We start from the raw sequence: 14,251 nt of genomic DNA, 5'->3' as shown, positions 1-14,251 counted from the left end.
GGAAGGAGAAAACATAATGAGAATGGTCTTACATAGATGGCTCAGTGATAAAGACTCTGCCTGTCAATGTAGGAAATGTGGGTTTGATTCTCAAGTTGGGAAGATCCCCTGGAAAAGGAAGGGCAACTAACTCCAATTTTCTTGCCTGGGAAATCTTAAGGACAGAGGAGACTGGCGGGCTACAGTCCACGAAGTCACAAAAGAGTCAGACACCACTTAGTGACTAAACAAGATATCACTCCTTAGTCTTTCTGTTAGTGGTGATTCCTTTGTTCCTTTTGCTGCTTTTAAAGCACCTGCCACTTTATTAGAACCTAGAGGTCAATAACAATGCAAAATACTTTTCAATGATCACAAAGAGTTTTGAAAATCTTTAACACATTCTTTTTTTTTTTTTAATTTTTATTAGTTGGAGGCTAATTACTTTACATCATTACAGTAGTTTTTGTTATACATTGATATGAATTAGCCATGGATTTACATGTACTCCCCATCCCAGTCCCCCCTCCCACCTCCCTCTCCACCCGATCCCTCTGGGTCTTCCTAGTGCACCAGGCCCGAGCACTTGTCTCATGTACCCAACCTGAGCTGGTTATCCATTTCACCCTAGATAATATACATGTTTCAATGCTGTTCTCCTGAAACATCCCACCCTCGCCTTCTCCCAGAGTCCACAAGTCTGTTCCATACATCTGAGTCTCTTTTTCTGTTTTGCATATAGGGTTATCATTACCATCTTTCTAAAGTCCATATATATGTGTTAGTATACTGTAATGGTCTTTATCTTTCTGGCTTACTTCGCTCTGTATAATGGGCTCCAGTTTCATCCATCTCATTAGAACTGATTCAAATGAATTCTTTTTAATGGCTGAGTAATATTCCATGGTGTATATGTACCACAGCTTCCTCATCCATTTGTCTGCTGATGGGCATCTGGGTTGCTTCCATGTTCTGGCTATTATAAACAGTGCTGCGATGAACAATGGGGTGCATGTGTCTCTTTCAGATCTGGTTTCCTTGGTGTGTATGCCCAGAAGTGGGATTGCTGGGTCATATGGCAGTTCTATTTCCAGCTTTTTAAGAAATCTCCACACTGTTTTCCATAGTGGCTGTACTAATTTGCATTCCCACCAACAGTGTAAGAGGGTTCCCTTTTCTCCACACCCTCTCCAGCATTTATTGCTTGTAGACTTTTGGATAGCAGCCATCCTGACTGGCGTATAATGGTACCTCATTGTTTTGATTTGCATTTCTCTGATAATGAGTGATGTTGAGCATCTTTTCATGTCTTTGTTAGCCATCTGTATGTCTTCCTTGGAGAAATGTCTGTTGAGTTCTTTGGCCCATTTTTTGATTGGGTCATTTATTTTTCTGGAGTTGAGCTACAGGAGTTGCTTGTATATTTTTGAGATTAATCCTTTGTCTGTTGCTTCGTTTGCTATTATTTTCTCCCAATCTGAGGGCTGTCTTTTCACCTTGCTTATAGTTTCCTTTGTTGTGCAAAAGCTTTTAAGTTTCATTAGGTCCCATTTGTTTATTTTTGCTTTTATTTCTAAAATTCTGGGATGTGGGTCATAGAGGATCCTGCTGTGATTTATGTCGGAGAGTGTTTTGCCTATGTTCTCCTCTAGGAGTTTGATAGTTTCTGGTCTTACATTTAGATCTTTAATCCATTTTGAGTTTATTTTTGTGCATGGTGTTAGAAAGTGTTCTAGTTTCATTCTTTTACAGGTGGTTGACCAGTTTTCCCAGCACCACTTGTTAAAGAGGTTATCTTTTTTCCATTGTATATCCTTGCCTCCTTTGTCGAAGATAAGGTGACCATAGGTTCGTGGATTTATCTCTGGGCTTTCTATTCTGTTCCATTGATCTATATTTCTGTCTTTGTGCCAGTACCATACTGTCTTGATGACTGTGGCTTTGTAGTAGAGTCTGAAGTCAGGCAGATTGATTCCTCCAGTTCCATTCTTCTTTCTCAGGATTACTTTGGCTATTCGAGGTTTTTTGTATTTCCATACAAATTGTGAAATTATTTGTTCTAGTTCTGTGAAAAATACTGTTGGTAGTTTGATAGGGATTGCATTGAATCTATAGATTACTTTGGGTAGTATAGCCATTTTGACAATATTGATTCTTCCAATCCATGAACACGGTATATTTCTCCATCTGCTTGTGTCCTCTTTGATTTCTTTCATCAGTGTTTTATAGTTTTCTATGTATAGGTCTTTTGTTTCTTTAGGTAGATATACTCCTAAGTATTTTATTCTTTTTGTTGCAATGGTGAATGGTATTGTTTCCTTAATTTCTCTTTCTGTTTTCTCATTGTTAGTGTATAGGAATGCAAGAGATTTCTGTGTGTTAATTTTATATCCTGCAACTTTACTATATTCGTTGATTAGCTCTAGTAATTTTCTGGTAGAGTCTTTAGGGTTTTCTATGTAGAGGATCATGTCATCTGCAAACAGCGAGAGTTTCACTTCTTCTTTTCCTATCTGGATTCCTTTTACTTCTTTTTCTGCCCTAATTGCTGTGGCCAAAACTTCCAAAACTATGTTGAATAGTAGTGGTGAGAGTGGGCACCCTTGTCTTAACACATTCTTTCTATTTTTTGGAAAGCAGAAAAGCACCACTAAGAGTCATCAAATTCTACACTTAATTATTAACTAATGAGAATAAAAAGAAAAAACCACATGATCATCTACACATGAAAAATTCATCTGCTTCAAAGTCAGGTACTTCAGTCTCTGATGCCTGGCTAAGCACTTGACGCTGAACACATTTCTAAAAGTAAGGGCATAATGATGAAATGGTAAATAAATTTCCTCTTAAGGTACATTTCCCTTTTCTTTAGTCAATTTACTACCTCCCGTTTCTGAATACAGAGGCATACTAAAGCATTATTCTCTGGGGAATATCTAAGCTTTTAATTTGGTTACTTTAGCCCTGAGCAGGAATGTAAGAATTCTTCATAAACAATTATGGAGATCTGATTATAAAATTCTGTCCAAAATGTAAGTTCTAAGTCCATGTTGCCTGAGGAAATATGGACTGGGTCTAATTCCACCGGAGGAAATATAGATTTTCTGTTATTGAATTTTCCTTTAAACTATCATCTTTGAAAGGCTGAGTCATACAGAGATCATAAAATATTTAAGATGATCAAGAACAATAAAGCTATTAATCTATAATTTTAAAGTTTCCATGCACTATTCAGAAATTTCATTATTTTTAGTCAATAAGGGCTTGTTTGCATGCTGTGTACATATATAGATATAAACTTGAAGTAGATAGATGATGTAGAGGAGAAAAAGTCTTCCTCTAATTTTTTTAGGTCTCCAGCTGGGCCTAAAAATTAAGCTGACATGAGGCAAACTAACAGGAGAAAAACATACAAATTTTATTGAATTTTTACATGCATATGAGAGCCTTCACTTGAGAAAGAAGACCAGAAGTGACCAGGGAAGGAAGCTTGTATATCTTTGAGACAAAGGCACAATAAGCTTATAAAGCATTGACAAGGCAGAGGGATTGATCTAGAGCTAATAAATGACAAAGGTGTAACAAATTTTGTTAGCATAGCTTTCTTGACCCTAAATTCCTTGTCTCTGATGATAGGAATTTCTCTCTTCCTCTTGGAACAAGGAGAGCACCTTTCACATAAGGGATTCATCTCCTGCTTTCAGGGAAGAAAGGCAAGTTTTGGGAAATCAGAATAACCATCCTGCTTCTGCTGTCCTTGAATTCCTTCAGCTTGAGATAGTCAATACACCAAGGCACCATATTTTAGGGCAGTACATCCTGAACCCTATCATTAAATAGATGGAGAGAAGATTCACACTTCGTAAATATAATGTATGTGTCAGCTATAGATTTCCAGAAGTAAATAGCTCTTATTATCCATTTAATGCTGAACCCAATAGACAGGCAACAGGCAGAGTGCTTCATGTCATCCCCTCATACTCCTCTGAGAACCACCAGCAGGCTTCCCACCTTCCATGTTCCAGAAGGTCCAAAGTACCCTCTTCTTGAAAAGAAGAGAAGTCTTATAGAAAACCTCTCTCAAGTAATCAAACAAAGATTGTGGCCTTTGGAGTCTTGCTGGCTACATGTTTGATGACTTAAACCACCCCCCTTCTAACTGAGAGACTGAAACCCTTGCACCCTTAATTCCAAAACATATCAAAATGGGGATAACAATATCTCCTTTGTGGTATCATTGTGATGATTTAGCCCAACTATACAATATTTTGGCACTTGTTCAGTTGCTTGATAAATGTTATCTCCCTTCCCCCTCAATGCCTTTGCATTAGAGTGTCTGAGAGTGAAGCCTGGAAAATCTTTGGTACAAGTCTGATGGCTCTTTCATTCCGTGAATATGGGGTAACGGCTGAGTTTGGAGGATAAAAAGTGTTATCACAGACAAAGGAAAGAGGGAGAGCTGAGTCTGATTCTTATCATTTGTTTCCTCTTTCTGGCAAATTTTTATTTGACAGTTACAGGAGGAAGTTGGGAAGTACCACCTCGCCTAATATTCATCACTGCTCTCCTTGTTTCTGTGTCTCCTTCATCTCCAAATATGTGCAGCATATCCCAAGAGTCTCTAATAATGGAGCGGTCCTCAGGAGAGGCCAGGAAGAGACTGATACGTCATTTGGGGGAATAACTTTTCCCTTCTCTCATGCCACATTTGTGATCTAAATGACTGACAAACACCAAAATGAAGTGCATTTACTTTCACCAAACCTCTTTTTTTTCCATTTTGGTTGTTCCTGCTGAATTTCAGCTCTTCATTTCCTTTCAATTCATGTATTTTTTAGAGCTTCTTAACTTTGTCCATTTTTCTCCGTTTCACCTTACACACTAAGGACAGACAGTTCTCTTAACATGTAAACCACATTACATCTTTCTCCATTCACAAGTATTCATTGCATTATCACTTCCTGGATGCCTTGGAAGACTTTTTATCATCAAATGACAAATCTCATTTTCAAATTCTTCTCCTATTGGGATTATCCTTGAACAATATGCTCTAATATTTGACAATTGTACTTCCTGAAACACCATGTACTTCAAACTCTTATACATTTTCACACATTGTCCCTTTAGTTTGTAGTCTTTTCCACTTTGTTCAGCCTGCCTAACATTTGCAGAACAATCCAAGCTGCAATTCTTCAAACATGCCCTACGTCCCTGCCAGTCTAAATCAGAATTCCATTCATCCCTTCCTCTTGTTTCTATTGCACACTGTTTGGGCTTCTATGAAGAATACATTAACATCTGCCCTTTCTGGAAAAAAAAAAAAGAGGTTGTTGTGGTATAATGGAAATGACACATGACTTTACATCAGAAATTACTGATATATCCTGGTAATCATTTCACAACATATACATGTGTTAGTTAAATCATCATTTGTACACTGTAGTTTCATCATTTTATAGCAGAAGTGACCTTGAAAAGCTTTTATCATCTCTCAGCTATATAATTTCTAATTTTTTTAAGTACAGAACAGCTATTAAGTACAGTATTTGTTCAAGGGGCTTATTAACTTTTTAGTCGGCACCCACTGTAATCCCTACTCTATGTTATTATTTTTTTAAGGCCAAGAGTGCTATCACATATAGGCCTCCCATAAATTCTGACTGACCTTAAAAGAGGGAAGCATTTTTCATCATGGCCTATGTGAATTCAACTCTTTGAGCACAAGTGTTTCATTTTACCTTCATCACCACAGAAGATATACCAATGCCAACAGCTGCCTGGAAATGTTCACCATCACTAGTTATCAGTGAAGTGCAGATCAAAATCACATTGAGTTATATCATCTCACACCTATTAAAATGGCATGGCTGTTATCAAAAATATATTGCGTGTGTGTGTTGTTTTATATCTGAGTCATGTCTGACTCTTTATGACCCCATGGACTGTAGCCCTCCAGGCTCCTCAGTCTGTGGGGATTCTCCAGGCAAGAATACTGGAGTAGGCTGCCATGCCCTCCTCCAGGGGATCTTGCCAATCCTGGGATCAAACCAGGTCTCCCGCAATGCAGGCAGATTCTTTACCCTCTGAGCCGCCAGGGAAGCCCAAGAATATTGGAGTGGGTAGCCTATCCTTTCTCCAGCTGATCATGCCAACCCAGGAATTGAACTGGGGTCTCCTGCATTACAGGTGGATTTGTTACCAACTGAGTTACCAGGGAAGCCGATATATATATCTGCAGATATTGGCAATGGTGTGGAGAAATTGGTAGGTAGGCAAATTATGCAGGCACTATGGAAAACGGTATGATGACTTCTCAAAAAAATTAAAAACAAAATAATTATTTCTGTGATTTTGCTTCTGAGTATATGTCCAAAGAAATCAAAATCCAATTAATCTCAAAAGCAAGTTGAAATAAATATATTAGGATATTAAAAAAAAAGAAATCAAAATCAGGGTCTCAAAGAGATGTCTGCCTTCCCATGTTTACTGCAGCATTATTCACAATAAATAAGATATGGAAACGACACAAATGCCCATTCACAGATGAATAAAGAAAATGTGGCATGTAGCATATACATACTATCTAAAATCATTTAGATTTTAGAAGCCATAAAAAGAAAGTATTTTACCTTTTACAACAACATGGATGAATCTTGAGTATATTATGCTTAAGTAAAATAACCCCGTCACAGAAGAACAAATACTGCATGACTTCAATTACATGTGAAACTGAAAATAATTGTAGCATGGAAGCATATACACGACCATATGTAAAATAGATAGCAAATGGAAATTTGCTTTATGACTCAAGGCTCTAACTGGGGATCTGTAACAACCTAGAGGTGTGGGAAAGGCTGGGAGGTGGGAGAGTGGTTCAAGGAGGGGGCATATGTATACCTATGGCTACGTCGTGTATGACAGAAATCAAACCAACATTGTAAAGCAATTATTCTTCAATGAAAACTAAGTTTTAAATTTTTTAAAAAAGGAAAATAGTTGAACTCATAGAAGCATAAGTAGAGTGGTTGTTGCAAAGGGCTGGGGAGAAACGGAAAGGGGGAATTGCTGCTCAATAATATCATGTTTCTGTTATACCATATAAATTAGTTCCAGAATATGCAGCACAACATAGTGCCTGTAGTTAATAATAAGTTATTGTGCATTTTAAAATATATTAAGATCTCATGTTAAGTGTTCTTAACTCAGACACAAAATACACACACACACAAAACAAGGAAACTGGAGGTGATGGTTCAGTCAGTTCAGTCACTCAGTTGTGTCCAACTTTTTGCGACCCATGGACTGCAGAACGCCAGGCCTTCCTGTTCATTACTAACTCCTGGAGCTTGCTCAAACTCTTGTACATTGAGTCAGTGATGCCATCCAGCCATCTCATCCTCTGTTGTCCCCTTCTCCTACCTTCAGTCTTTTTCTACATCAGGGTTTTTTAAATGAGTCGGTTCTTTGCATCATTTGGGCAAAGTATTAGAGTTTCAGCTTCAGCATCAGTCCTTCCAGTCAATCAATATTCAGGGCTGATTTCCCTTAGGATTGACTTGTTGGATCTCCTTGCAGTCCAAGTGATGATCAAGAGTCTTCTCCAACACCACAGTTCAAAAGCATCGATTCTTTGACGCTCAGCCTTCTTTATGGTCCAACTCTCACATCCATACGTGACTACTGGAAAAACCTTAGCTTGGCAGGGTAATGTCTCTTCTTCTTAATATGCTGTCTACGTTGTTCATAATTTTTCTTCCAAAGGGCAAGCATCTTTTAATTTCATGGCTGCAGTCACCATCTGCAGTGATTTTGGAGCCCAAAAAACTAGTCTTTCACTGTTTCCCTTGTTTCCCATAAGTTTGCCATGAAGTGATGGGACCAGATGCCATGATCTTAGTTTTTTGAATGTTGAGTTTTAAGCCAGCTTTTTCACTCTCCTCTATTTCACTCTTAATTATCTCCACTAATTAAGATAATAGTACCTGAATTGTGGTGATGATATCACAGAAGTGTAAATATGTATCAATTGAAAAATACATACTTTAAATATATGAATTTTGCATACCAACTTTATCTCAATAACACTTAGAGGAAAAAAAGCCCAGGACAAGCAGTTGTAAAATATGAAGTAACCAAGTGGTGACCCTATTAACCTATAACCACGACAGAACACAATGAGTTTAGAATCATCAGTGTGTATGAACCATTTACAAGTCATTGAATTGTGAAAGAATAATTTCTGGTAAAGACCAGGAAGATATAATATCTGGCCACAGCACTGTAGAGGGGATATTATATTTTGACAAATAAAAAATGGTTGAAAATGAACCTTGGGGCAAGAATTCTGGCAGCCAAGGCGCACCTGAACTCAAATTGGCCAAGAGACCAGATTGACAAAATCCATACAACATATTTATGACAGAAGAGGGGGAAAAGGTATATTTAACTAAGTACACATTCTTTAGATTTCTATTTTGCTCTACATCCTAGACAGTTATAGGGGCTGTAAAGATATATTCAAAGTAAAAATTGCCTTGGAGAGACTCCATTAGTAAGTAGAAAGTACTTAATTAGAGGCTGGTTGCTAAGGAAGACAGTGAGGCAATGCCCAAAGAGAGAAGAGAACAAGGAGGGAGTGATTAAAACAATATATAGGACGTTAAATTCTAAAACAAATGTTCCACAGTTTAGATGTTAGCTAGTGGGAAACGGATATACTCATTGGAACACAGGAGCAATATGTTGAGTGCCGCAAGGCCAGATCAATCTACCTGTATTACAGATCACATCCAAATGGCCAACAGCAACTCTTTGGAAAAGACCCTGATGCTGGGAAAAATTGAAGGCAAGAGGAAAATGGGGCAACAGAGGATGAGATGGTTGGATGGCTCATCGACTCAATGGATGCGAGTCTGAGCAAACCCTGGGAGACAGTGAAGGACAGGGAAGCCTGGCATGCTGCAGTGCATGGTGTCACAAAGAGTCAGACACAACTTAGAGACTGAACAACAACAATCATTAACTATCAGAGAAATACAAATCAATCAAAACCACATGAGATATCACCTCATTAGTATGACTGTTATCAAGAAAAACAAGAGAAAAAAGAAAAGACTATCTTTATCCATTGATCCGTTGCTCAATACTTCGGTTATTTTTATGTCTTAGCTGTTGTGAATAATGTTACAACAAACATAGGAGGATCCTGGTTTCATTTCTTTTGCATATGTACCTAGAAGCAAGAATGCCAGATCATATGATAGTTGCATTTTTTAATTATTTTAATTATTTTCCACAGTGACTGAACCACCAACAGTATACAGGTCTTTCTTTTTCTCTACACCCTTGCCAACACTTGATATATATTTTTTGGAAACAATCTAAGACCACAGATGAATGGATAAAAAATACGTGTCTTGTAAAGCAAGTATATTCCAATAAAGAATAAAATAAAAGTCATTTCAATAACAACAAAAAGAAGTGTGTCTATATATCTTAGGCAAAGAAAAAATTATTTACCTATGAGAAAGAGGGAAGTGTTTGATGAGGATAGGGATAAAAATCACCCACAAAAGGCACTACTTAAGTTAAAAACACTTGAGTGAATTATTTTGCTTCAACAATTTGTAAGAACCTGAGTGTTTATTTTCACTCTGATCCCATGAAGTCAATGAATGGCAAGATAAGCCCTCTACCCAGATGAAGAAAAAGATGTAGGAAGATTCAAGTGATCACAGACCCAGGTTGCTGGGTAAAAGACAGTATGCACAGTTAAATTTGAATTTAAGATAAACAACAACTTTTTCAGTTTAAATATGACCCATGCGCAGCACATGACCTGTGCAATAGTGCTCCAGATATTGCATGAGGAATACTTATACTGAAGAAAAAAAAATGCATGTGTTTCTATGAAATTCAGATCTGACTGGCATCTTGTATTTTTATTTTCTAAATCTGGCAACCTACCACAGTTCCAAAGTAGGCCAAGAGAAAGTGGATTGGGAGCTTCCTGTGTGTTCTTAGGAGATGCTGTCTTTAAGTTCAACCTTCTTAAAGCACAACTGATCCACCATTCCAAATGCACACACCCCACCTCCCTCTTCCTGTCTCTTCTCCCAAGAAGGGCTGTGCCCAGAGTCAGGACTTACCTGATTTCTCTCATGAGATTATTTCCCATTCTCTCACTGTGACTCTGTTTCTCAGATCCTGAGTTTATTTCCACTTGGGGTGTCTTGACCAAAGTTTAACAGTGGCCACAAAACGGGGCAGGATGTTACATCTGACCACTGATTCATACTTTCACCAATAACAAGTTGCCAGAGGATGGGCATAGGCATGGTAGTGAAGGCAGGGGAGGGGAAAAGGAAGAGATGTTAGTGTGTGTGTGTGTGTGTGTGTGTGTGTGTGCGTGGAGTGTGGAAAATCAGGCTGAAACATTAGAGAATAAATCTAACACTCTGAGTTCATTTTGCTTTCAAGAAAATTTCAGGATTTCAGAGTAAGATAGGGCAGGGACTATCCCTATTTCTCAGAAATTTGAGATTTCAAGACTCTCAATATTTTGTCCTCTTCCAAACACACAAAAAGAAACCCTCCTATAAGAAAAAGAAATAAAGTTAAAAACAGAACAAACATCTGTTTGTTCTTCTATTTATGAAAATCAAATCAAATGTAAATGCCTTTCCTCAATGGTCTGATACTTCAGAAGACAAGACTGCAGAGAAAGAGTATGAAAAATAGAAGAGTCTGGACATTATTCAAGGTAAGTAAAAAGTAAATTTTTCTTCCTGTTGTTTTTTTTCAAGACTAACATTACAAGGAGGAAGGTGACAGGGCCTGACATACAATCTCCACCATCTGGTCCCCCACTTCCTCCCCTACACAGCCCATCAAAGCCACAGAGCGCAAGCTGGCCACAGTGATAACTTCAAGGCAGGCAATAAGCTGACTGCTGACTCTGAGCCATTATTGCCGGGAGAGTGAAATAGCTTTTTCATTATAGTTCTCACGCAAAAGAGGAGAGAACAAGTAGCCACTTTTCTTCAGTTCTCATCCAACATGAAATTGATCTGCTGAATTCAGAAACTATACACTCATATGCTCCAATTCTCTTTTTCCGAATATCAGGACTGAGGATGTTTTAACTTAGCCATTGGCAGAGCTCAGGAAGTATCAGGCCTTGTGTGTGTGTGCAAAGTCACTTCAGTTGTGTCTGATTCTTTGTGACCCTGTGGACTATAGCCCATCAGGCTTCTCTGTCCATGGGATTCTCCAGGCAAGAATACTGGAGTGGGTTGCCATTTCCTCCTCTGGGGGATCTTCCCAATCCTGGGATCGAGCCCATGTGTCCTGTGGCTCCTGCATTGCAGGCAGATCCTGCATTGAGTCACTGGGAAAGCCCAATTTCTGGTTCAGAAACTTCTAAATCCTAGTTTATGTTTCAATCACAATTGTGAGAAAAATACATCTGCAGCAAGATTGTCACACATCCCATTCTGGGTTTATGGCTTACCCAACTCATATTTGAGAACCTGTGTACTAAAACCCTGCTTCCCAAACTTTCACATCTATAATAATCATCTGATGACCTTGTAAATACAGATTCTGATTGTCAAGCTGGGGTCAACAATCTGCCTTTCTAACAAACTCTTGGGTAGATGCCACTCCTGCTGATCCTTTAAGGAACACAGTGCTAGACGAGGGATTCTCAAAGCACGATTCCAAACCAAGAACATCCATTTCACCTGAGAACTTGTTAGAGATACAAATTCTTGGGCCCCAGCTCACACCTGCTGAATCAGAGACTCTTGGGATGTGTTCCTCCTATTGCCTGCTGAGATTTGAGAACCAGTGCCATGAACCATTTATTACTCACAAATGAACTCATCAGTCCCTAAATGCTTAAGTAGGTCCCCATTGGGAGCCAGACACTCAGTGATGGAGATGTAGTAACACCCAAGGTCTCCAATTTCTTCAGCCTCTTTAAGGTCCCCTCTGCTCACACTAGCGTGAGTTGATCAGGAAAAAGACAAGGATTTAAAGGGTAAAGAATCCACCTGCAATGTAGGAGACACAGGAGATGCAGGTTCAATTGCTGGGTCAGGAAGATCTCCTGAAGGGGGAAATGGCAACCCACTCTAGAATACTTGTTTGAAAAATCCTATGGATAGAGGAGCCTGGTGGGCTACAGTCCATAGTGTTGCAAAGAGTCGGATATGACTGACTGACTAACACTTTTAATTCTACTACTGAAGGCTAGCCAGTGAGCCTCCTGCACCTGACATTCTTCACCTGTGAAATAAATAGTATATAAGTGAAAGTGGATTTTAGTGTAAAATATTCTGTAATGATGATGGCTATGACTGTTGAATGAGCTGACATGCATGCTATAGGAAATTTCATTTAGTAGTCTCAGTGCTGTGTAGAAAAACAAGATACTAGCCTTCAAAGCCAATATCTCAAATTATACACTTGATGTGGGTCATTTTTATTCTTTAGAAGAATCCTCCCTGTCAATATTCTCCACGTGGTTGCTCTCTCTACTTCATCTCTTCCCTATCAACAACTTTGGTTTTCATTTATTTGGAAGGCACACAAAATGCATTCTATTTACTCTTATAGGCAGAACTATCATCTCACTTTGTACTTTTAAAATCAGATATTTGATAACATGGGTTTTTCTTATCATTGTTATTATATGCTTGGCATAGAAAATCTAGAAAGTACAAATAAGAAAAAATGAAAACATTTAAATAACCCAGAATCCTATTACCCAGAAACAATTTCTATGTATTTTAATGTATATTTATAGTCTTTGCTCTGTGAATACACATATGCACCCCTTGGGTTAAAAAATTTCCAAAAGGAGGTCTTCCTTTGCATGTCTTTCTATGCCTTTAAATAGGTTTTTCAAAGATCAGTTTCTTATTTTTTTTCTTTTTTCCAGTTTTATTGAGGGATAATTGGAATAAAACAAATCCAAATATAATTATCATATACAATTTGTTGAGTGTATATATGTGTGTGTGTATAAATTTTATAGTGCTATATTATATATAGTATAGCACTAGTGGTAAAGAATCCACCTGCCAATGCAGGAGACGTAAGAGATGATGTGGGTTTAAACTCTGAATCTGGAAGATCCCCTGGAGGAGGGCATGGCAACCCATTCCAGTATTCTCTTCCGGAGAGCCCCCAGCAACAGAGGACCCTCATAGGGTCCATAAGTCCATGGGGTCGCGAAGAGTCAGACAAAGCTGAAGCAACTTAGCAGGCACACATATATACTCAATACCATCCCCACAATCAGACTAATAAATATAACCATCACCTCCAAAATTTCTTTACATCCTTTTTATGTTTGCATGTGGGTGTGTGTTTGCATGTGTTAACATGAGATCTACACTTGTAACAAAATTTTAAGTGTACAATACCTTTTGGTTAACTATAGGCATTATGTTATAACAGTCAACAGAGGGAAAAGGCAACCTACAGATAACCTACAGAAAAGGAAAAATATTTGCAAACTATGCATCTGATAAAAAGGTAATTTTCAAAATACATAAGAAACTCATACAACTCAATAGCAAAAATAATAATGAAAAATAAGTAGCCTGATAAAAGAATAGGCAAAGTACTTGAGTAAAAATTTCTCTGAAGATGTCTTACAGATGGCCAACAGTTATGTGAAAAGACTCTCACCATCACTGCTCATTAGAGAAATGCAAATCAAAACCACAATGAGATTTCACCTCAAACCAGTTAGGATGACCTTTATTATATTTTCTCTTTTTTTAATTTATTTTTTTATTGAAGGATAATTGCTTTACAGAATTTTGTTGTTTTCTATCAAACCTCAATGTGAATCAGCCGTAGGTATACATATATCCCCTCCCTTTTGAACCTCCCTCCCATCTCCCTCCCCATCCACCCCTCTAGGTTTGCACAGAGCCCATGTTTGAGTTTCCTGAGCCATAGAGCAAATTCCCGTTGGCTATCTATTTTACATATGATAATTTAAGCTTCCATGTTACTCTTTCCCTACATCTCACCCTCTCCTCCCCTCTCTCCATGTCCATAAGTCTATCCTCTATGTCTATTTCTCCACTGCTACCCTGTAAATAAAATCTTCAGGGCAATTTTTCTAGATTCCGTATATATGCATTGCTGCTGCTGCTGCTGCTGCTAACTCGCTTCAGTCGTGTCCAACTCTGTGCAACCCCATGGAAGGCAGCCAACCAGACTACCCTGTCCCTGGGATTCTCCAGGCAAG

General features: G+C 38.3%; 1 long non-coding RNA gene across 1 annotated transcript in view; it reads right to left on the bottom strand.

Annotated features, from left to right (window-relative positions):
* LOC139032236 (uncharacterized) overlaps window positions 1-10,264 on the bottom strand; it is a 28,629-nt gene extending 18,365 nt beyond the window's left edge. Inside the window, exon 1 of the long non-coding RNA XR_011484764.1 lies at window positions 10,128-10,264. This is a non-coding gene — a long non-coding RNA (uncharacterized lncRNA). The remainder of the gene's footprint in view (window positions 1-10,127) is intronic.
* Between the last annotated feature and the right edge of the window lie 3,987 nt (window positions 10,265-14,251).

This window comes from Odocoileus virginianus, chromosome 3, assembly GCF_023699985.2.
Source record: "Odocoileus virginianus isolate 20LAN1187 ecotype Illinois chromosome 3, Ovbor_1.2, whole genome shotgun sequence".
In the NCBI taxonomy this organism is placed as follows: Eukaryota; Metazoa; Chordata; class Mammalia; order Artiodactyla; family Cervidae; genus Odocoileus; species Odocoileus virginianus.
The sequence above is the reverse complement of the archived record's forward strand: the minus strand, read 5'-3'. Positions and strand labels throughout refer to the sequence as shown.